Source organism: Odocoileus virginianus, chromosome 10 (genome assembly GCF_023699985.2).
Source record: "Odocoileus virginianus isolate 20LAN1187 ecotype Illinois chromosome 10, Ovbor_1.2, whole genome shotgun sequence".
NCBI lineage: Eukaryota > Metazoa > Chordata > Mammalia > Artiodactyla > Cervidae > Odocoileus > Odocoileus virginianus.
In genome coordinates, this window is record NC_069683.1 from 43,276,431 (window position 1) to 43,298,714 (window position 22,284).

Genomic DNA, 22,284 nt, shown 5'->3' on the forward strand with positions numbered 1-22,284 from the left:
ATTCCACCTATGCTTTTTATCAGCACTGTGTATCATAATACACTCACACTGGAGGTGGCATTTTTCTTTTATTTTTTTCATTTTTTGAATTGAAGTACCATTGACTTACAATGTTGTGTTAGTTTCAGGTTATAGCTAGTGTTTCAGTTCTACACATCTATCCTTTTTCAGATTCTTTTCCATTACAGGTTATTATGAAATATTGAGATAGTTCCCTGTGCTATACAGTAGGTCCTTTTTGGTTGTCTGTTTTATATACAGTAATGCATTAATTGCATCCTCCTAATTTATCCCCCTCCCCCGCAATTTCCCCTTTGGTAACCAGAAGTATGTTTTCTGTCTGTGGGTCTATTTCTGTTTCGTAAATACATTTATTTGCATTGGAGGTGATATTGTTAAAATTTATATAATCTGGCTTTTTATAAGCCTTATTAATTTTAAGTTCTGTCTTTACATCCTGATGTAACGCATACCATTTTTCTTTTCCTTTGTTTCCATGTCTTACTGATGCATTTTACATGTGTATATTTTTGCTCATTTCCCCATTAAAATGGCCAACAATGAAATTAACTTTGGAGGCAGCCTTCAAATAGAGATCGGGCAACACTCAAACAGAGACGATAAGGAAGAAATTCAGACATGTAGAGTGGGGTGTAGGGGGAGGGTCTTTGACAAGCTGGCTTCTAAACATCTCTTTTAAAACCTGAGAGTCTCCATAAACTGATGAGTGCATGGGAATGTGGCCTCCTTTGTGTTTTGCATTTTACTAAATGGTATTTGCCTCACCTGGGAAGTACTTAAATATTGAAATTACCTGAGAGAGTGAAATAAATGATTCTGTTCAAGGGAAAGAGAGGATAAGACATAAGCACATTTTTGATTTAGGTGATCGCTGAATATATTAGGGTGTTAGATCCCTCAGTAGGAGTTACATGCTCTGTGGGAGGATTTCCTGCATTTCTTTTGTCCCATTTCTCCTTTTGGCACTCAGGTTGTTCACAGACCCCAACACTGTCAGAGCTAGAGGGATGTCTGGGGTTATTTCTGTCCAGGAGGTCTTCCTGCCTGGGCCCATCCTTTGACCAAGGGACTTCCAACAACAGAACCCTCCTGATCTTCTCCAGACAGAGAAGATCCTTTTACTTCTGGATTGAACTAGCAGAATGTTTTTCTTTTGTGAGTCAAAAAGCGTTCTCTTTGGAGTTTCTCCCCATTGGTTCCACTGTATTCCCTCAAACCTACAGCAAATCCCATCACTTTCTACCTGAGCCATTTGGATAGTCGAAGACAGTGGTTTTTCCTATATGGAGTTGTATCTTCACCTGTGAAAACATTTCCACTTTTACAGGGTCCTCCTGAGATTACTGCTGGTCTCTTCTGTACTACGGCTGTTCTATTACCAGCATGCTTGATTCTGCCTGCTGTGGGGTCCAGAGCAGAAGGGGATGCTCTGACTAGCCCAAAGGGAAGCAAGAGTCTCCCTCTCACCCCTGTCATTTTCCTGTTCTTCTACCCCTGACCCTTTGTCCTTCACATGCTCCAGGCCCTCTGTTACTTCCTCCTTTGGAAGTATTCCTGGATTCTTATTCCATCCTTCATAGCAGACCTGTCACTGAGGTCCTCAGGTTGAGATCCAGTTACATGAAAAGGAATCTTTTGTTTTGTTTTTGCAGTTTTCCATGAATTCTCCAAATCCTTAGTGCTGTTTTTTTCACTTGACTTCAGTTTATAACAATGTGTAAGCATCTTCACGCCAGGGAGGCCTGGTGTGCTGCAGTCCATGGGGTCACAAAGAGTCAGACATGACTGGGCAATGGAACAACAACAAGCATCTTCAGAGTGGGTTGCCTTTTTTGTATTCAGTCCAGAGCCCAGTATAGGTCTGAGAAATATTTAATGAGTCTGTGTTATGAGTTGGCATTTCTCCTTCATCGCATCATTTCATTTTCTTTTACCCCGAGTGTTTGTATTTATTTTGTCTTCAGTCCTATAGTATCAAGGTTGCTTATGGAGAAAGAGCCAATGAGGAAGCCATTTATTTTTATTTTTTAATTTTTATTTTCTTACTTTTATTGGAGGATAATTACTTTACAATATTGTGATGGTCTCTTAAAAAGCAGAAACATCACTTTGCTGACAAAGATCCCTATAGTCGAAGCTATTCTTTTTCCAGTAGGCATGTATGGATGTGAGAGTTGGACCATAAAGAAGATTGAGCACTGAAGAATTGATGCTTCCAATTGTGGTGCTGGAGAAGACTCTTGAGAGTCCCTTGGACTGCAAGGAGATCAAATCAGTCAATCCTAAAGGAAATCAACCCTGAATATTGAAGTACTGTTGCTAAAGCTGAAGCTCCAATACTTTGGCCACCTGATGCGAAGAGCCGAGTCATTGTAAATGACCCTAACACTGGGAAAGATAGAGGGCAGGAGGAGAAGACAGTAACAGAGAATGAGATGGTTGGATGGCGTCGTTGACTTTAATGGACATGAGTTTAAGCAAACTCCAAGAGATAGTGAAGGACAGGGAAGCCTGGCGTGCTGCAGTCCATGGGGTCGCAAAGAGTTGGACATGACTTGGCTACTGAACCACAGCTGCCATACATCAACATTTATCGGCCATAGGCATACATGTGTCCCCTCCGTCCTGAACCCCCAAGTCTATTATTTTTACTCCCAGTTCAGTCTTTCCATGTGGTTCAGCACAGAGCTGCTACCAACATCAGGGAGGTAATGGAGTTTAAATAGAGATCAGTGGGAACTGACTTGAGTTTTGACTTGCTGAAAGTAATATGCGGTGGCCCACGTCCCCTGGCCAGGACAGCTAGAAGAGTCACGGAGGCAATATGATATGGTGGAAAGAGCTCCAGGCTGAAACAGATTTAGGTTTGATCCCTATCATGGTCACTTATTTTATGGGCACTTAACCACTCTGAACTCAGTTTCTTCATCTGTAAAATGGGGCTCATCCAGCTCCATCTCAGAAATGGCATGAGGGTAAAACGAGGCAGTGTGTCACCATGCATGTCGTGGCGCGTGAACTCCGGCCGAGGCTCTGTTGTCATTCTGTAGTTTCCTTACTCTGTTCTAGCAAATAACGAGCATCCCAGTAGGCCCACTGGCTGTCTCCTCTGCTTTTGATATAATCACATAACGATGCAGCCTCTCCGGCAGGCTTGCTCTGCGTCTCCCGTCTGTGTCACAGCCAGCACACTGTCCTTGGGATTGCCCAGTCGGTCAACATCAATACTTCAGGGTGCAGCTGATTGCCCTGCACCGAGGAAGGTCTGGGAGTCCCCGCATCCCCATCTCTCCAGTCTAACTGGGGGAAGGGCAAGGAAGTTGGGAGACTCGGGCCATTAACAACCCCAGTGGCTTCTCTAGGGCACTGGACACCGTTCTGGGGGTGCATGACCCTCCAGTTCTGTTTGCAGATAGAGTGGTATATTTGATTTCCTCCTTGCCTGCCAGGATGGGGCTTCCCTGGTGGCTCAGATGGTTGAGTCTGCTTGCAATGCTGGAGACCTGGGTTCCATCCCTGGGTCAGGAAGAAGAAGGAATTCCCTGGAGAAGGGCATGGCAACCCACTCCAGTATTCTTGCCTGGAGAATCCCATGGACAGAGGAGCCTGGCGGGCTATGGTCCAGGGGGTCGCAAAGGAGTTAGACAAGACTGAGCGACTAACACTTTCACTTTCACTGCTACTTGCTCACCAGGGTAGGTGGGAATGAATGAGACGGGATCTCTCCAGAGGAAGACACTGTTTGAACCTAACAGTCTGTTTCCATCAAGGTGGGGAACAGGAAGTTGCCAGGACACCAAAAGGCCAGGTGTCAATACTGGTGAGGGTCCAGGAGCCTGGACCATCCTCCTCTCCTCAGATGGCAGACATCACGCCCATCTCCCCGGAAGAGCCCCGTGTGAATATCCAGCTTCATGATCCGTTAGGGCCAGTGAGGGAATTGGACATGAAACAGAGGCAAGTGGTGGCCAATCACCACGTCCACACAGAGCATAAACTGTGCAAGCTCATGACTCATGGTATACTCACCTGGACCAGAGAACCCCAGGCACTGGGAACTGTCTCCCCAGACCGTTTCTCTGGTCAATTACGGAGGACCTCGACCCTGCAGCTCACGCTGGGACTGTTATTTGTGGCTGGAAGGGGTCTCCACAGCCCCGGGCCGGGGCACACCCCTGGGGTGTGTGCACACCTCTCCCTGCTCGTCCCAGAGGCCCTGGCCTGGCTGGGTACCGCCTTGCCATGCCCCGCGTCTTCCACAAGGGGGAGCCCCCGGAGGGCAGCGGAATTTGGGAAGCGCTGAAGTTTTCTCCTCCTGTCCTCTAGCAGATTTTCCCGAACCCAACTGTTAGATTCCTTTGTTGCAATGTGGGGGCCTGAGCTGACACTTTTGGAGGCTGCGGGTGAGAACCACAGCTGATCTGCCATCTTTCCTGGTTTGTTGTTCTTTACCTAGCATCATCAGCTAAGGAGGAAAAGTAACAAAGAACTTGAAGACTTCCATGGCTCCCAGGCCCTGGATGGAGGCAAGCGGCATCAGGCAGCTTCAGACAGAGAACCGTGGAAGCTGAGGGGCAGCCGGGATGTGCCTGTGGCTGCAAAGCCCAGGTAGGTACCTGTGAGGGGTTGGCAGAGGGGCGCCCGGGGCCCAGAGCCCCTGATGGTGGGAAAAGCAGACGGACAGGAGGGATGGAGGACTAGCAGTGCAGACAGGACCTGGAGGTTGAGGGAGGAGCCCCTGAAGAGTGCAGAAGAAAAAGTGATGCAGAAGAAAAAGTGATGCAGAAGAAAAAGTGATGCAGAAGAGTGACCTTGGAGCCGGAGAGGGAGGGTTTGGGGGCTGACTCAGACTTTATTTGAAGGTGCTTCCAGCTCGGCTGCCCTAGAAACTTTATAGGACATCAGAGGCCAGGAGTTTGAGAGTGAAGGCTCAATTGCACAAGAAATTTCAAAGTGAGTAGGTGTGCCTGGGAGTCTCTCTAACCATTCGGGTTGTGCGTCATCGAGCCACACCTACTCCGGCTTTTCTACCTAAACCAGGAGGATTCCTTGCCTGATGGTGTGTTCAGGTTCTCTCCACCTGGAACCATCGTCTCGGTCTTTCCCTCCATGCCTCCGATGCCCACAGTTACTCTCAAGAATGACGAGGAGGCCAGTTCTCATTCTGCCACTTAGTGAGATTCACTTAAGCAAGGAAACCTCAGCATCTTTGTCTTCCTCATCTATAAAGGGAGATAATAATATAATATATTACTGATGAGCCTTATAGGATTTTTCTGAGGATTGAGTAAGTATGATAATGTGAATAAATGCTCTTAATAGATTATAATTGCTAGCTAAATAAAAGATGGCATTAATAGTAATTAATCAGTGAATATATCCTTCCTACTCTCAGTGGGGTATTTTCCTACTGGGCTTTGAAAGAACCTCTGTGAGTATGTGTGTGTGTGTCTAAGTGCATATGTGTATGTGTGTATATGTATACCTTCGACAGATAAGTGGGAAACTTTGTGTTCTTTCACTTCCAGCCACCTTCAAATGTTCCTTTTCGCGGCCTCGGCTGCATTTTTCTGTTTTTCAAATACGCGGATAATGATTGATGGTGTCTGCTTGGCTCCCTGGACAAGTGATTTGTCTGTGTCCTGGACACTGTGCTGCCCGGGTCAATGTCATACCATGCCTTAGGCACATGATCAGACCAAATACGCTTGGAAGAAGCAAATAAGAGGTTGTTTTTATAATCCCATCATCATATTCCCTGACAGCGTTCTTTCCAGTCCGCTTGTTATTCACAGAAATGCCTCACATGGGAGGTTGGGTTCTGCATTCTGAGTCAGGCTGGTTCAAGCAACCTATGAAGGCTTCTGAGCTTGGCTTTGATACCTGTGGACACATTCACTCTCTCCTGGGGTTTTCCGGATGACTGTGGTGTACGGGGAAGGCAGTGTAGACCAGGACAAATCCTTTGACTTCACTGAGCCATCTCTTCCCCATCTGTCAGGTGGGGTACTCCCCTTCCCTCCTGTACCCCTTCATGTGGGGACACCCCAGATAGATGTAAGGCACTCCTAAGATCATACCTGAACCCCCCGAAAGTCTGTAACTTACAATGTGACCTAATTATAAGGTATCACCATAGCTATTCTGCAGGTTTTTCTCTAGGGATTTACCTGCCTTTCACGACTTTATTTTAAAAGCTATCTTTTCCTGGATGGTAATGTACTCTCCTTTCATCTCCACCAACTGGCTGATGAGTCAAATATTTACAGAGATGCTAAGTGATACACTTACTTTAAAAAAACTGGTATCCCGTACAAATCAAATGTATACATGCACAATGTGTACATAGACTGTATTTTTCTAAAACCACCAAACACATATATATTCCTTCTATTTTCAAGCATGTACTTTCTCCCTTTTAAGTACAACTATACACAAATATATATTTGAGCAAAAGACATACACTGACATTCATGCAACATACTTACTTAGAGAGCAAATTTAATGGGCAAGAGGAATGAACAGAAACCCTATCAGCATTCCAGCTCCTTTAGAGTCCCAAAGTGACCGCAATACACAATTCACATGGTTAAAAAAATCATGGATCAATTTCTGCCCTGTTCCTAGTAATGAATATCAATATCTTGCCTCTTCCAGACAGACTCTCAGCAGCTTCAGATAATTTTAAATGTTTTTTTTTTAAATACATTTGCAAAGTCAATTATTTTGAATCTCATTTGAAGCAATTAAAAAACATCCTGACATTTTAGGTGATATTTTTTTCCCAAGTAAAATAATTATAAATAATACTAATTATGAGCAAATCATTTAGTTACTCTCAGCCTGGTTCAACCTTTAGGTTAATAAACCAATCCATTAAAATTCATCTTGCTCAAAGGACCAATTTGTTAAAAAAAAAAATGTAGCGACCTTTCACCACAAGTATGATTGATATTTTCTTTAACAATAATCAGAGCTGTCTTTCCCAGAAGAGAGTGTGGTCAAGTGGTAGGTGTAGAAAACTAGGGTTCCTTTATGCCTGGTCTCAGTAATATTTCTTGTGCGAAGTCGCTTCAGTTGAGTCCAACTCTGTGCAACTCCAAGGAGGGTAGCCCACCAGGCTCTTCTGTCCTGGGATTCTTTAAGCAGGAATATTGGAGTGGGTTGCCGTGCCCTCCTCCAAGGGATCTTCCCAACCCAGGGACCGAACTTACATCTCTTATGTCTCCTGCATTGGCTGGCAGGTTCTTTACCACTAGCACCACCTGGCAATGCCTAATATTTCTCAGTTAGGTACAAAATGATGTTGATGAAGATGGTAATGGGAATACACAAAACTAAAACTCGGATTTCAAAAGGTACTGAAAGAGATGTAAGTTGCAACTGTTCAGGACAGTTGCTCACAAAAACTGACAGTATCGTCCTTTGCACTGGGAAAGATTTTAGCCCCTCTATCTGCCTCTGGTGTTCCATTTCCTTTAAGGATGCAGGCCCGCGATTTGCAAATATGACCCATCAGCCAGATCCAGTCCCCCACCTGTTTTTGAGGTAAAGTTTTATTGAAATAAAGCACATCCTTTCATTTCCATATTATCCATGGTTGCTTTCCTGCTATAAACTCGGAATTGAACAGTTGCAGTAGACGCCATATGGCCCACAAAGCCTGAAATATTTATTTGACCCTTTACAGAAAAAGTTTGCTGACTCCAGGTGCAGGATGATGAAAAAAAAAAAAAAAGCAGTTATCTTTGAATGTATACCAGCAAGTAATATTGAAGCAGCACCTTACAGTTTATAAAGTCTGACAGCATTCTTTTGCAACTGAGCAGATGAGAAATTGCAGACTTTTCTGTGGCCATTCAGCCATTATGTGGTGTGGGTAGGGCTTGGCCTCTGCCCTCATGGCAGCGTGGAGGGAAGCGGTCCATGGAGGTGGCTCTCAGGCTGAAGTGATGGCCGTCTATCTCTTTCATCTGCCCAGAAGTGCTTGCTGCTGAAAGATGGTTGAGGAAGCAAAATTCTTCACATTCTGTTCCCTCTTTATCTGACCTTGACCTGGTTGACTTTAACCTTGTTCCACTTCTATGTCCCTATTCGCGTAATCAGAATGGTGAGAAAGTGAAAGTATCAGTTGCTTAGTTGTGTCCAACTCTTTGCAACCCCATGGATCATAGTCTGCCAGGCTCCTCTCTCCAGAATGGTACCAATAAACAAAAAGGAGAGGAAAGTGCTTCGCAGTCAAACAAAGCTAAGCTTTATTGCGTCAACTCTCGCTTATCCACACTGAAGGAATGTGTCTGCCCTGAAATTGGCACTTGGGTGCTGCTATTCTGAAACAGCCAGGAAGAGCAGTCTTGGTGGTATATGCTATCTTTTGTAAAGTTTGCTTTTTGAAATGGCAGATACCTCTCAATTATTTTTTTCTTTCCCTTGGTTTATGGTCAAAATTATATTTTCTCCCCCGAGCTTGTTCTGTCTACTAGCAAGGTGGACCACAGGTGCTGGGAATAGGAGGCAGGAAGGCTGGGATCTTGCCTTTGAGATCTATGGATCCAAACCAAGTTCTTTGCAGAGACCAAAAGATTTTCTTAATCTTCTATTTTCTTGGAAAGGAGATAAGGTATAAAACAAGAGAGATGAGAGTAAAAAAAAATTCCAAGTCAAACCTTTCCTGAAGATTCTGAGCCAAAGATAAGGATTTTTTTTTTTGGTCTTTTATTTTTTTAATTTGAGGATAATTGCTTTATAGTGCTGTGTTGGTTTCTGCCATACAGCAAGTTGAGTCAGCCGTAAGTGTACATATGTCCCCTCCCTCTTAAGCCTCTCTCCTACCCCTTACCCCATCCCACCCTCTAGATTATTACAGAGCACCAGGTGGAGCTCCCTGTGTTATACTTCTCACGAGCTATTTTACTTACGGTAATGTGTATTTCAATGCTACTCTCTCAATTTGTCCCACCTTCTCCTTCCCCTGATGTGTCCAGAAGTCTGTTCTCTATGTTCCAGAACCCTGCTAATAGCTTCATCAGCACCATTTTTCTGGATGGTGATATATATATATATATATATATATATATATATATATGCTTTATTATATGATATTTGTTTTTCTCTTTCTGACTTACTGCACTCTGTGTAACAGGCTCTAGGTTCATTCACCTCAGTAAGATTGACTCAAATTCATCCCTTTTTATGGCTGAGTAATACTCCATTGTATATATGTACTGCAGCTTCTTTATCCATTCAACTGTCAATGGATATCTAGGTTGCTTGATGTCCTAGCTATTGTAAATAGCGCTGTGATGAACATTGGGGTATATGTGCCTTTTCCAATTATGATTTTCTCAGGGTATATGCCCAGTAGTGGGATTGCTGGATCATATGGTAATTTTATTCCTAGTTTCTTTTTAAAGAAATCACCGTACTGTTCTCCATAGTGGGTGGATCAATTTACATTCCCACAAACTGTGTAAGATGGCTCCCTTTTTTCCACATCCTCTCCAGCATTTATTGGTTGTAGATTTTTTGGTAATGGCCATTCTGACTGGTATGAGGTGATACCTCATTGTAGTTTTGATTTGTATTTCTCTAGTAATGAAAGACGCTGAACATTTTTCATGGGTTTGTTGACCATCTGTATGTCGTCTTTGGAGAAATGTCTATTAGGTCTTCTGCCAATTTTTTGATTGGGTTGTTTGTTTTCTGATATTGAAAAGATAAGGATTTAAACAATTAATCTAATTTAGCTTTTATGCTCAACAGTGTTTATTTGGAGTGTCCTCTCTGGCAGGCACCACTGGGAGCTGAAAGAGTGTCACATTGACCAAGAACCAGATATTCTTCAGGAAATGATTTGTTAGAGAAATGAACCCACACATCTGTGTCTATACAGTAAGCTTCCTACATAGGAACCTTCAAGTTTGTGAACTTTCAAAGGTGCAAATGTGCATTCTCATGTCTAAGTAAGAGTTCACATTTCTGATTTACCTTCTCACGTGTGTGCATCCTCTATAAGGGGCTGTGCTCTTGTGTACTTTGCCACGCAGCAGTGTATAGACTATAGCAGCGCAGCTTCTTTATCTCAAGCCCAGCATGTCCTAAAGCAAACGGAAAGGAAACACTGATGTAGCTGGTGCTATTCAGAAGAGCCAGCTATTGTACTGTGCTTTCCAAGATACTGGACTGTAAGATAAAAAATGTTTATTTTTCATGTGTTCATTTGTTTTTTATACATTATTTGTGTATTACAGTACAGTACTATGTAGCCAATTGTGTTAGTTGGGTACCTAGGCTAACTTTGTTGGACCTATGGACAAATGGACTTATGAATATGCTTTTGGAATGGAGCTCATTGGTATGTAGGGGATTTACTCTAATTAAGGGAAAGGGAGCAGAGATAAAATCTGCACATGCTCAAGAAGACATTATCATCCTTATTGAGTAATCACCGATGATACTGTGGAGGAAATGGCGTTTGGTGAGACTTTTAAAGATTATGTAAGTTTTAGACGTTTGGAAAAGGTAGGTGTTGGGCATGCTAGGAAGAAACAAAGGGAGCAAAGTCATAGAGCAAAGTATAGGATTTGTGTGTAATCAGAAAGTCTTTTGTCCTGTTTGGAGCATATGGTTATGTGGCTGTCCAGGAAGGTATGTCAGAGTCAGAATCTAAAGGGAGTTACAGATTTAAAAGTTTGGTCTTTATTCTATAGATGATGAGAACCATCACATATTTTTATGCAGGAGAATTACATGGTCATACCTGTGATTTATTGAAAAAGAGTGTAACAGATGTTTGAAAAGAACTTGCATGGAAGGTCATCAGTTAGCAGCTAGAGCAGTGATCCAGGCAAGGTGAATAACATAACTCCTTTGTCTTGTGCTGTATTTGCAGGAATGCTCCTCTACAACCTGACTGTCATAGGTTACAGCATTGGCTGAGGGCTTTCCAAGGGCATTTATTTAATGGCATGCCAGTGGCATTTACTCATAAAACCAAAAAGCCATTGGGGCCAGAAATAGGGGTTTTGGTTACTTCCCCAGACAGGATGCAGTTGGGGTGATTATACATGTGATTCATCGAGGTCGGGAAACAAGTCCTCCACAAACAAACACCCCTCCCCTCCAAGCCCAGTGACTCACAGCTTCTTCACTCTGGAAAGCCCTGGAGTCCAGGCAGAATGTGAGGTATGATGTTAAATCATAAATCCTTGGTGTTCATTGTTACAAGAGAAACATTTTTATTCATTCTTTTCGCTCATTGAAGCAATAAATATTGAGTGAACTCTTACTGTTTTAGACACAAAGACATGGAGTTATAAAACATAGTTCCTGCCATAAAATATTATCCAGTTTAGCTGGGAAAACAGGTGTAACATGTGTGTTATCATAGAGAGATACAAACAGTACAAAAAGGTCAGAGGAAAGACCCATAACTGCTCTGGGAAAGGAGGAGCAGCATTGGAATTGGGTTCTGCCCTGTTCATCATTCATTCATGCATTCATTCAGCAAATGAATTATCGAGGACTTACTATCTGCCAGTATTCTTGCCTGGAGAATCCCATGGGCAGAGGAAGCCTGGCAGGCTACAGTCCACGGAGTCATGAAGAATCAGATACAACTGAGTGACTAGACACACACACATTTGCCAACCATTGTTATGAGCATGGGATTTCATGCTTTTGCAGTGCTTACTTTCCAGCAAGATAACTCAGATGTTAAATAGAGCTGGGAGCCAAACACATTGTTGTCCTCAGGGAATTTACTTATAGAGGAAAGTTACGGGCTTCCCTGGTGCCTCAGTGGTAAAGAATTCACCTGCCAGTGCAGGAGATGCAGGAGACACGGATTCGATCCGTAGGTCGGGAAGATCCCCTGGAGAAGCAAAAGGCAACCCACACTAGTATTCTTGCCTGGGAAATCCCATGGACAGAGGAGCCTGGCAGGTTATAGTCCATGGGGCTCCAAAAGAATCGGACATGGCAACTAAACAACAATAACAGCAGCAAGAGAAATATTACAGAGGGGGGCAGCCCGCACTTCACTCAAAGAAAGAACAACGTAGTCAAAAAGAAGCATGGATCTCACCCTACTAGTAAAGAAGAGAGAGAGAATGCTCAGGTTTAGAAGTACCCAGTGTGACAAGAGACCTGAAATGGGATGTGCAAGTCGCCCTGGTATTCTTTGGCTGGAGTTGACAGAAAATGAAGACTTTTCTCACATGGAGACTTGTGCCATTGAGTCCCCAGACCTTCTGATTTTGCAGTGCCTATCGGGCAACTGGGGTCACTGTTTTCAGGGATCTGAGTTCTGTGGCTTGAACTCACAGATGATTTTTCTGTACCTCTGTCTGACTGTCCTGCAGTAGCCCAGGGCCATGAACATTAAAACTGAAGATATTGGCTGCCTCCTTGCTTAAATATCCAGGTCAAATTCTGTCACAGCCAACTCTGGCTTGGAGGTCATGCTTGATTCTCATTTTATCAGGTTGTCTAAAATAACCCGGCCATGAGGTGGTTATTGTTATGGTACTCATTGGAATGGGATTTGACCTATATAAGGGAAAGAACTAGGACAGAAATAGCTCTTCAGCCCATCACAGACTTGGAGAAATCCAGTATAAGCAGCTGCAGAATCACAGAGTTGGAAGGGACTCAAGGTGACTTAGGTGTTATTTGCACCTGCCTCCGGGCAGATATATGCCTGTCTGGAAATTTAATATAAATTCTAGAAGTCATTATTTTAACAATACATAAGAATCTGCCCATCCTGAATCTGCACATCGCTTCAGGGCAGTGATACTGCCTAGCCTCAGGCAAAACATCTTTGAACCTCCTAGTCTACACTAGACCTCAGAACCCATGGCATATTCTTTTGAATATACTTAGGAGGAGGAAATAGTTGTCTTTGGAGGCTGTTTCACATTTTCTACAAACTGAGTGCTGTATCCAGTTGGTCCAGCAGAATGATACCAGTTTTGATTGAAAATGAATTTCAATGCAGCTGTGAAATGATGAGGTGACATTTTTGTTTGGCTCATAACTAGTTCAAAGGAGATTTACCAGTACTTGAAAAAGTAACAAGTACATATTCTCCCAGATGGCTAATTTGTGGGTCTGTGAGCTCTGGTTAGCTGTACAATTCCTCATTCTACTTGGTGAACTGCTTGAGGTCAAGGAGTGCGCCTTGTCTCAAAATACCCATCTACCGCAAGGGCAGGTGCATGCCAGGGGCTATTTATAAAATTAAACAAAATTTATATTTATAGAATTAATTATATCCTATAATTAGAATTAATTATATCAGACTTATTTATATATTAATTATATTTAATTTATATTTATAGAATTTAACAATAATGGCATCAGTTTACAGTCGTGTCATGAACTCTTTGTCCGTTTTGATATTTTCACCAAATTTGAACTCTGTGATCACTTCTTACCTTGAGGCTAATTGCCCAGCATGTGGCAACAAGGCAGCAGTCTGTGTGGATGTGACACTGCTCTGGGAGAGAATTCAGCTTCTGCGTTGAGCTGGATGGCTGACTTTGGGAAAAGTGCATGAGCCTGTGTCCCCATCTTTAAATAAAGAGGTTGAACTCAATGCTGGGAAAAGACCCATCTGAGAAAGAAAATATCAAGGAGCTACTTGGGCCCTAACTCTGTGCACGTTGTGGGATATTTTTGTAAGGTCTTAGTGTTGATCTAGATTCTTGTGTTTGCAGCTGACAGAAACGGCTCGACTGAGTTGAGGTAGAAAGGCAAACTTCAGCCAAGGCAAGGGTCTGGCAAACTCCAGAAATAACCCGAGACAGGGATTCAAACCCTTCCCAGACACCCTTTCTCCAACTTGTCCTTGACTTCTCCTTCCAGATCAGCTCTGTTCTCTCAAATCTGCTTCCTTGGTGAGCCTGAAGAAATTTGCAAAATCTCAAGTCCTCTGGGCCAGGGGAACAAGCTAATGTGCCGGGCAGCTGCTATTCCAGCCACGAGGTTGGTTGGAGAGAGGGGCAGCTCCCCCAGAGAAGGGGCTCCAAACTGGAGCCCCTGGAAAGCCTGCCATCCCTTTTGTCACCCACGTTCCTCTCAGCTCCACACGTGTTGGCTGGGCCCTTCCACTCTTGAAGCTTCACTGTCTCTGAGGGCTAACTCTCTGGGTAGCAACATCCCTCCCTATCTGTGTTCCCAGAGCTCCTTGAACCCATCTGTACCTCGAAAGGACTACTCCTCATGTTGCCTGCTGTGGTCGGTTGGTAGGTTTTTCTTCCCCATGAGACTGGGAGCTCCTCAAAGGCCCCAACTGCCTTAATTGGTTTTGTGTTACTTCATTTATTTGCTAGTGATTGACAGCCTACTGTGTATTAGGTTCTGGGAGGTCAAAAGAGAAGGAACCCAAGATCCCTGTTCTCAAGATGACCAAGGTCAAGTGGGAAACGTATGATAAACAGGTACCTGGAGTATAGTGAGGCGGTGTGAGTCCTCCGTGGATGTCCACACCAGTCTATAACAGCACAGGGCACATAGGAGCGGCTCCTTCCTAAGCGAGGACGGGAGTGGAGGAGGCCAGGGAGAGTTTCCAAGAGGTAGAAAGGGCCTGTCCCGGGTCTGAGCTCGGTTCTGTTGCACAGGATTGAGTGTGGTTGTACAGGGATCCCTGAAAGTACAGTGTAACCAGTCTGAGTGGGACAGATAAGGCAGACATACACAAAATAATTGAAAAATTGGACAGTTTCCAACGAAGTACTAATTTTATTTCTGCACAAGGCGTGTAGGAAAAAATTGAGATTATCATGGACTTGTAAGAGGCATCCTTCAGGACTCCTGGGTCGGGAGGATCCCCTGGAGGAGGGACAGGTTACCCTCTCCCGTGCTCCTGGCCTCCCTGGTGCCCAGTCAGTAAAGAATCCACCTGGAATGTGGGAACCTGGGTTTGATCCTTGGTCGGGAGGATCCCCTGGAGGAGGGACAGGTTACCCTCTCCCGCACTCCTGGCCTCCTTGGTGCCCAGTCAGTAAAGAATCCACCTGGAATGTGGGAGACCTGGGTTCGATCCTTGGTTGGGAGGATCCCCTGGAGGAGGGACAGGTTACCCTCTCCCGTGCTCCTGGCCTCCCTGGTGCCCAGTCAGTAAAGAATCCGCCTGGAGTGTGGGAGACCTGGGTTCGATCCTTGGTTGGGAAGATCCCCTGGAGGAGGGCACGGCGACCCACTCCAGGTTCTTGCCTGGAGAATCACTATGGACAGAGAAGCCTGGCAGGCTACAGTCCCTGGGATCACAGGGAGTCGGACATGACTGGGCAACTAACACTTTCACTTTGAGGACACGTGGGTACTGCGTCACTTCATGGGGAGTTGACAGTGCTAAATCTGAAATCAGAAAGGCTGGGTTTCAGTCTCACTCTGCCAGCTATGAGTTTGGTGGTAATACCTCAAATCTCTAATTTCTATATCACAAAGTGAAGATGTTAAGATTCACCTCTCAGAGTTATACTGAGGATAAAATAAGACTCACAAATGAAAGTGCTTCATAAACCATAAAGCACAGTACAAACTTGCTAGTCTTTAAATCTATTTTTTTGGTTACAACAGAGAGTTCTTAACTGACAAGAATATTTGGAAATATGAAAAGTGAATAAATACAGTTACATGGAAAGATACAATATTCACATTGGGAGTTATGTTAATTTTGCTTGCTGGCTAAACGTTGTGGTTAATGCCGTTGCAAAATGAATCACATGTTAATGAGTTGACTGACATTTCATACATTTCTGACTCTGAGGATAGGGCAATCTGACTCAGCTGGCCATGTGATAGAGTAGGAATTAAGTCATTTGGATGTAGTGATTGTAAAGTGTTCTCTCTACCAAGTGAGCTATATTCTTGTAGAGAGACGGTTTACCTAGGGATCCCTTCTAACTGTATTTCTCCAAGAGATGAAATCTTCCCTTCGGTGCCTCTGTTGCTTCCTCGTCCAATCATCATAAATAATGATGGCATTTTAAGAAGTTACACTCATCTAGAAGATCTGAAAGAGAGTGATCCATTATATTCTGGGTGAATCTATCTTAGGCTCTGAAGGCAGGGAAGTCAAGCCAGTAGGTACAGAACAGATTCCGCTTAAGGAATCTGCACTTGGAGTCTTTGAGTATATCTCAGAGACTAGGATGAAACACTAAATTTTAGTTGTCCAGTGGTTTAGGCATAACTCCTTTCTGAATCGCTTAGTTGTGTCCGAATCTTTGCGACTCCATGGACTATGGCCTGCCCGGCTCCTCTGTCCATGGGATTCTCTAGGCAAGAATACTGGAGTGGGTTGCCATTTCCTTTTCCAGGGGATCTTCCTGACCCAGGGATCGAACCAGGGTCTCCTGCATTGCAGGCAGATTCTTTACCAAATCGTTCACTCCATTTGCTCCCTCAGTTTTCCAGAGCTCTTAGCCACCACGACATGGAAAGAGACCCCTGCCTTGTGTCCCAAGTTCACCACCAAGGCCAGCCCTGATCTGATGATTGTAGGAGAGAGTAATTCTAGTGCTTCTTCATGTTGCTGTGAGGGTGGCCCTGAAAATCATGGAACGAGGCATTAGAGACTGTCATTTCAGCGATGAACTCAGAAACCATGGAAGTAAAGGCTCGTCACTCCCAGGCATAAGGTCAAAGCCATGGCCCGTTGGTAGTTTTCTTTCTCCACCTTTTATTCCATTAACCTCACCTTTCTAAAACTTGGGACTTGCCTGGTGGCTCAGATGGTAAAACGTTTGCCTACAATGCTGGAGACCCAGGTTCAATCCCTGGGTTGGGAAGATCCTCTGGAGAAGGAAATGGCAACCCACTCCAGTACTCTTGCCTGGAACATCCCATGGACAGAGGAGCATGGTAGGCTACAGTTCATGGTGTCACAAAGAGTCGGACACAACTGAGTGGCTTCACTTTCTTTCTATCTAAAACTTACATAAGGAAAGAGTACGTGGCTCCTTTTTGAAGTACTAGACCTATGAGATAGGATTACAAGGTCCACAAAATAAAAGGGCATTCTAATGTCAAATCAGTTTGAGAAATTCTGAGTATGTCCCCAATGAAGATACAGAATATACATGCATGTATCTCAGACCGCAAAAAAAAATTGAACTAAGTTTTCCCAAAGTTATTTGACTGTAGAACTGTTTTATTTAGTAATATTCATTAGCATCTTGTATACTTCTTGTTCCTCTTTAGTACAGTTTGGAAAATGCTATTCTCAGAGAAGCTTCAGTGAATCTTCCCGTTAAAGGCTGAAGTCTATTTCTTAGATTGGAGAAAAGTTGAATAGAGCTTAGATACAACTTTGTCAATAGGGAATACTTGATACCATTCCAAAGATTCTTTTCAACAGTGGTTTGCAGGGAGGGGAGCTGAAACCAGCAATTGGCATTCTAGTCCCTTCATCCAGTAAAGCTCTTATTTCCAAGATTAATTCAGAAAAAAATTTTTCTTCTTTTTTGTTAGACTGCGTAGATCCCATGGAAGATCCTTTGAAAATATTGAAATTGACATTTTTCCCTCCCCTCTGTCCTTCTGTCTTTTTTTTTTTTTGTAGAGAATATGAATGGGTTTGATTTATAACTATTATAGTTAGTATTTGATGGAACCCAATGGAAACCTATTTGCCAAGGGAAAGAGTAATAACTAGTAGTTTTAGCTATAATCACTGAAAAATCCTTTTCTATCCTTCAGTCTTTCCATTGTTCTGTGATCATAAGCCATGTCTTTAATGAAACCTTTTTACTAAGTGCTAGGGTTGTGTTTTTCTCTCAAGAGGCTCCCCAAAGTACCTTTTCTTTCTATCGACAAAACAGGAAGATAATGGAAATGGGATCAACTTCATTCATCATGTGCTTCATTTTATTCCTCTTCTCTGCTTTCATTGATCAACTTTCTCCTCCTCCTATCACTGCTTTCCCTGCATGGGTTCAGAATTTATTCAGTTTATAGGATATCATTTCACCCCTGCTTTGTAACTGACCTTAGTCCATTCATATATGTATTTTCTCTGCCAACTAGAATTTAAAGTTTATTGGAGGTAGGTACAATATGTTTATATCTTTCACATTATCTTCAGAGTCTCATAAGTATTGCTCTGTACATCTGAATTGACTTAAAAATACTTTACGTGAAGCTGAATGTGAGTGAGGATAGCAGCTCCTCTTTTGGGCTTACTATCTCTGTGTCTAGAACATAAACGTTGGAGCCCACATGCATGCTAAGCTGCTTTAGTCATGTCCGATTCTTTGCTACCCTATGTACTGTGGCCCACCCTCCTCTGTCCATTGGATTTTTCAAGTAAGAATACTGGCATGGGTTGCTGTTTCTTTCTCCAGGGGATCTTCCTGGCCCAGGGATTGAACCCACGTCTCCTGCATTGGCAGACAGATTCTTTACCACTGAGTCACTTGGGAAGTCCCTTTTCTCTCTTAAATGGCACCAAAGTCTTCTGAAGAAAGGGCTTTTTTTGTTTTATGAGGGTGGGTAGGGATCATGAACATCTAGATTAAAAAGAATTTACATTCTGAAAGTGTGGTGAGTTGGAGACATTTTTTATTGAACATAGCCATTTTGTGATTTAATTTCCCCAGGATATGAATCAGAGAGAAAAAACTGAAGTCTTGTCCCAAAAAAAGACAGGGAGGACAGCAAAGGATTTTTCACTGGTAAGGCCGTTTATACACTTGTCCTTTTTGTAGTGAGTCACGGTCTGTGATACGTTTCATAGTGGTGTCTATGAGTTTCCAAATGTGGAAGAAGACAGATCAGCCAAATAAGGGAGATGGAAGAAAACAGACTTTTAATCCACCTAGTTACCATTCACAGAGCTTTGGAAGTGGAACTCCAAAAAAAAAAAAAAAAAAAAAGGCTATGGCAGCACCCCACTTTTAGTCACATCTTTAAACCCATTGAGAAAGAATTAGCTAATCACTTCCAAAATATCTTAAGCAGAGCAGCAAAGGAATTCAATTGCTAGCTCTAGGGTTCCAGAAAAAGTTCTCTCTTTCTAATCTCTTCTCCAAAACCTCCCCTCTTTTTTTGCTATAATTTGAAGCTAACTCTTCTCTCTTCTTTATCTTTTATATTGTCTGGCCTAAGTTCATCTTAAAATGAGATTGTAAACTTTTTTAAAGGTAATTATCATGTAACCCCCTAGTGTTTTTATTTTTCTATTTCTATAATAGAACAGTCTATAACAGTCTATTTCTATAATAGACTGTCTTAAGTCTAATTTTTTCCCTCCTTCGTGTCATTTTGGGTTACTGTTCTGAGGGTGTTCCTCAGATATTCTAATACTAGAATAAAAAACACCAACACTTTGTTATATCTGCTTGGGTACTCCCAGGACCTAGTGCCACTCAGAGTACATCACAACTGCTTGAATAAATATTGACTGAATGCGTAAATAGGACCTCATATTTGTATAGCTTCTAATATTTTATGGAAAGCTTTAAGTTCCTCAGAAATTACCTGAGGTTCTCTTACTTTCATTCCCCATCCCCCACAGAAAACATCTTCCTTTTAGTTATAAAGCCAGTCAGAGGTAAAATGGAGACCTGAACTTAGATCTCCAAGTCTCAGTTACATGAGTTTCTTGAGTTGACCTGAACATTTTCTAAAGCAGGGCTGGTAGTGTTTTGAAAAATATAGACCCTCAAATTCAACCTTATCCTCAGATAATGAAGCACATAATCGAAGGAGAATATACCACTTCTAACATGTCTTTGTTTGAAGGTATATCTGAGCATCATGTTATTTTTTCATTGTAAAATGTGATTTCTTCATGGATAGCTTTCCATCTTCTCTGACCCTGGACTCCAATTCCCACTGCCTTTCTGCAAGCTTATCATTTTTTTTTCCAGCAGAGTATGTCCCTATTTTGTTCTGGGCATGAAGTATTAACAGGACAGGACAGAGCACTTTTAAGCCCTTCATCAGGATGTACGTGGTGCCTTGGTTGAATGGTGTGTGGTTGCTGTAAGAGGGTTGGGACACCTCATGGTTTGGTCCCTTGCTGGTCCAAGATTTCTTTAGTGTTGACATCAACCATCTTCACCATTTATTTCATTCACTTTACTAGAACGTACAAAGTGAAAGTCGCTCAGTTGTGTCTGACTCTTTGCAACCCCATGGACTATACAGTGCATGGAATTCTCCAGGCCAGAATACTGGAGTGGGTAGCCATTCTCTTCTCCAGGGGATCTTCCCAACCCAAGGATTGAACCCAGGTCTCCCACATTGCAGGTGGATTCTTTACCAGCTGAGCCACCAGGGAAGCCCAGAACTTACAAAGGTGGGTTTTAAATGATCAAAGAGACAGGGTCTCTTGAATTGAGCTCTTTAATGCAGGGACTATGTCAGAAATTTTTATATTGCCTATCCCTTATCCATGGTCTGGCACAGAGCAGGTACTTAACACGTATTTCTTATATTTAATTGGCATCCGTAAGGAAATCCAGACATCTAAGACTTAGTCTTAACTTGGTCAAGACTTTGTCCATAACAGTGTGCCCTTGAATAGGTCACTGAGCTTTGTTATGTCATCCAGAAAAAACGGGATATGCGTGTACTCTTAAAGAACTAAGGAGAGTGTGAGAGTTACAGGAACTGGGACTTTACAGAATATTGGTTTTGGATTTCACTGACCAGGCAGGGTTCTAATTGTTAAATAAATACTTTACAAACTGATGGTCCCTGTGTCATAATCCTCTATCAAGCAAATGATCAAAGCAAAAGGACTCTTGGTGACCTACTTGTGGATTAATATTTGTAATTAGTATGTCATTCTTGACAAATTTCTCCAACCCTCAATATCTATTTTTTCCTTTAATTCACATTCCGTTGCGGTCGTCTTTATTGTTGAAATGGAATTGTCAACTTGAAGCTAATTTGAAAAATGGTTTGCTGCAATCTGGGTTCATAAATCTTAACAGGAAGAGCTAAGAGCCAAGTAGCTCAGAGCATTGTGAAATCATTAAATTAGGCTCCTGGAATATGTGAGTAGTCTTCTACTTTCTCGTTAATCTGAAGCAGAATGCCCAGAAAGAGTATTTCATAAATGTTAGTGTTGGGTGCTGGATGACCTAGGAGTGTATTGCGTTTATCAATGAAGGAAATCTGTATTCTAATGTTGACTTGATTTTTAAAAAAATACCTTTGTAAACTTGAAAGTGAATGATTATGATGCCTGTCATTTTGTTTCCTCCATGTTTCTTAAACCAAAGCTTTCCACAGATGTCTAAAGTAGACATTATAATTATCTGGAGGAATTGTTAATTCACAAGTAGTTGGGCACTGTCATCAAAGTTTCTGATAGAGTAGATTTTAGGTGGGATGGGTCTCAAGAATTTGCAATTCTAACAAGTTTCCTGGTGTTGCTAATGCTGCAGGTCCAAGGACCTCACACTGAGCTTGCTGTGTTTCCTGATCTCCCTTATGATTGTCAAGGCTGGTACAAACAAATACTCGTACATTGCTCCTTTTTATTGAGACTGCTTTAATAAAATGGAACTAGATAGCTATCAATGGCACAAACCCTAGGTGGACATCAATGGGTCTGAGTGTCTGAATAGAACTATGGTGAACTATAATGAAAGAAAAAGCTGGATTTTTTTTTTTTTTAAGTTAAACTTTGAGTTCCTTCATGACTTTTAGAACACACTGTTGTGGTCTTTTCCATATTCCTTCTTGAGTCATCTGAAAATAGATTACCTGAGTCTTTAAAAGCAAAGGAGGGAAGACATGTCTCCATTTTTTTCCCAGGTTGTCATTTTTGGTTCCATACTCTCTTTCCCAGAAAATGGACCATGTACCTGGACAGCAATTCTCTATCAAGCTATTTTAAGCTGAGCACTTATTTCCTATAGACATGATGTTATCAATTCAGGATTTCCTTTTCTTACTGGAAGCCTATTTCATCCAGTGCATTTCAATTCAATATGATACCCACTGAGTGACTGCATATGCCGGCACTATGTTAACTCAGATGTTCAGGAAAAGACATGACCTAGATCTGCTCAAATTCCTGCCTTTGCAGAGACTACATTCTAGCTGAGGCTGACAGTGAACTTAATACAGAAAGCAATATGTTGAGTTCCTGGTAGTAGATGCTGTGGAAGGGAGGGAAATAAAGCAGGGTAGTGAGGCTCAGGACTTCAGGGACTAGCCCCAGAGGGTTGTGTGTGCATTACATTTTTAAATAGAGGGGCCATGTAAGCAAAGACCTGAGACAGATAGGACTATAGT

General features: G+C 42.6%; 1 long non-coding RNA gene across 1 annotated transcript in view; it reads left to right on the plus strand.

The window, feature by feature from the left end:
* Positions 1–22,284, plus strand: part of LOC110141081 (uncharacterized) — a 216,161-nt gene that overhangs the window by 182,877 nt on the left and 11,000 nt on the right. Inside the window, exon 3 of the long non-coding RNA XR_011489978.1 lies at positions 4,478–4,629. This is a non-coding gene — a long non-coding RNA (uncharacterized lncRNA). The remainder of the gene's footprint in view (positions 1–4,477; positions 4,630–22,284) is intronic.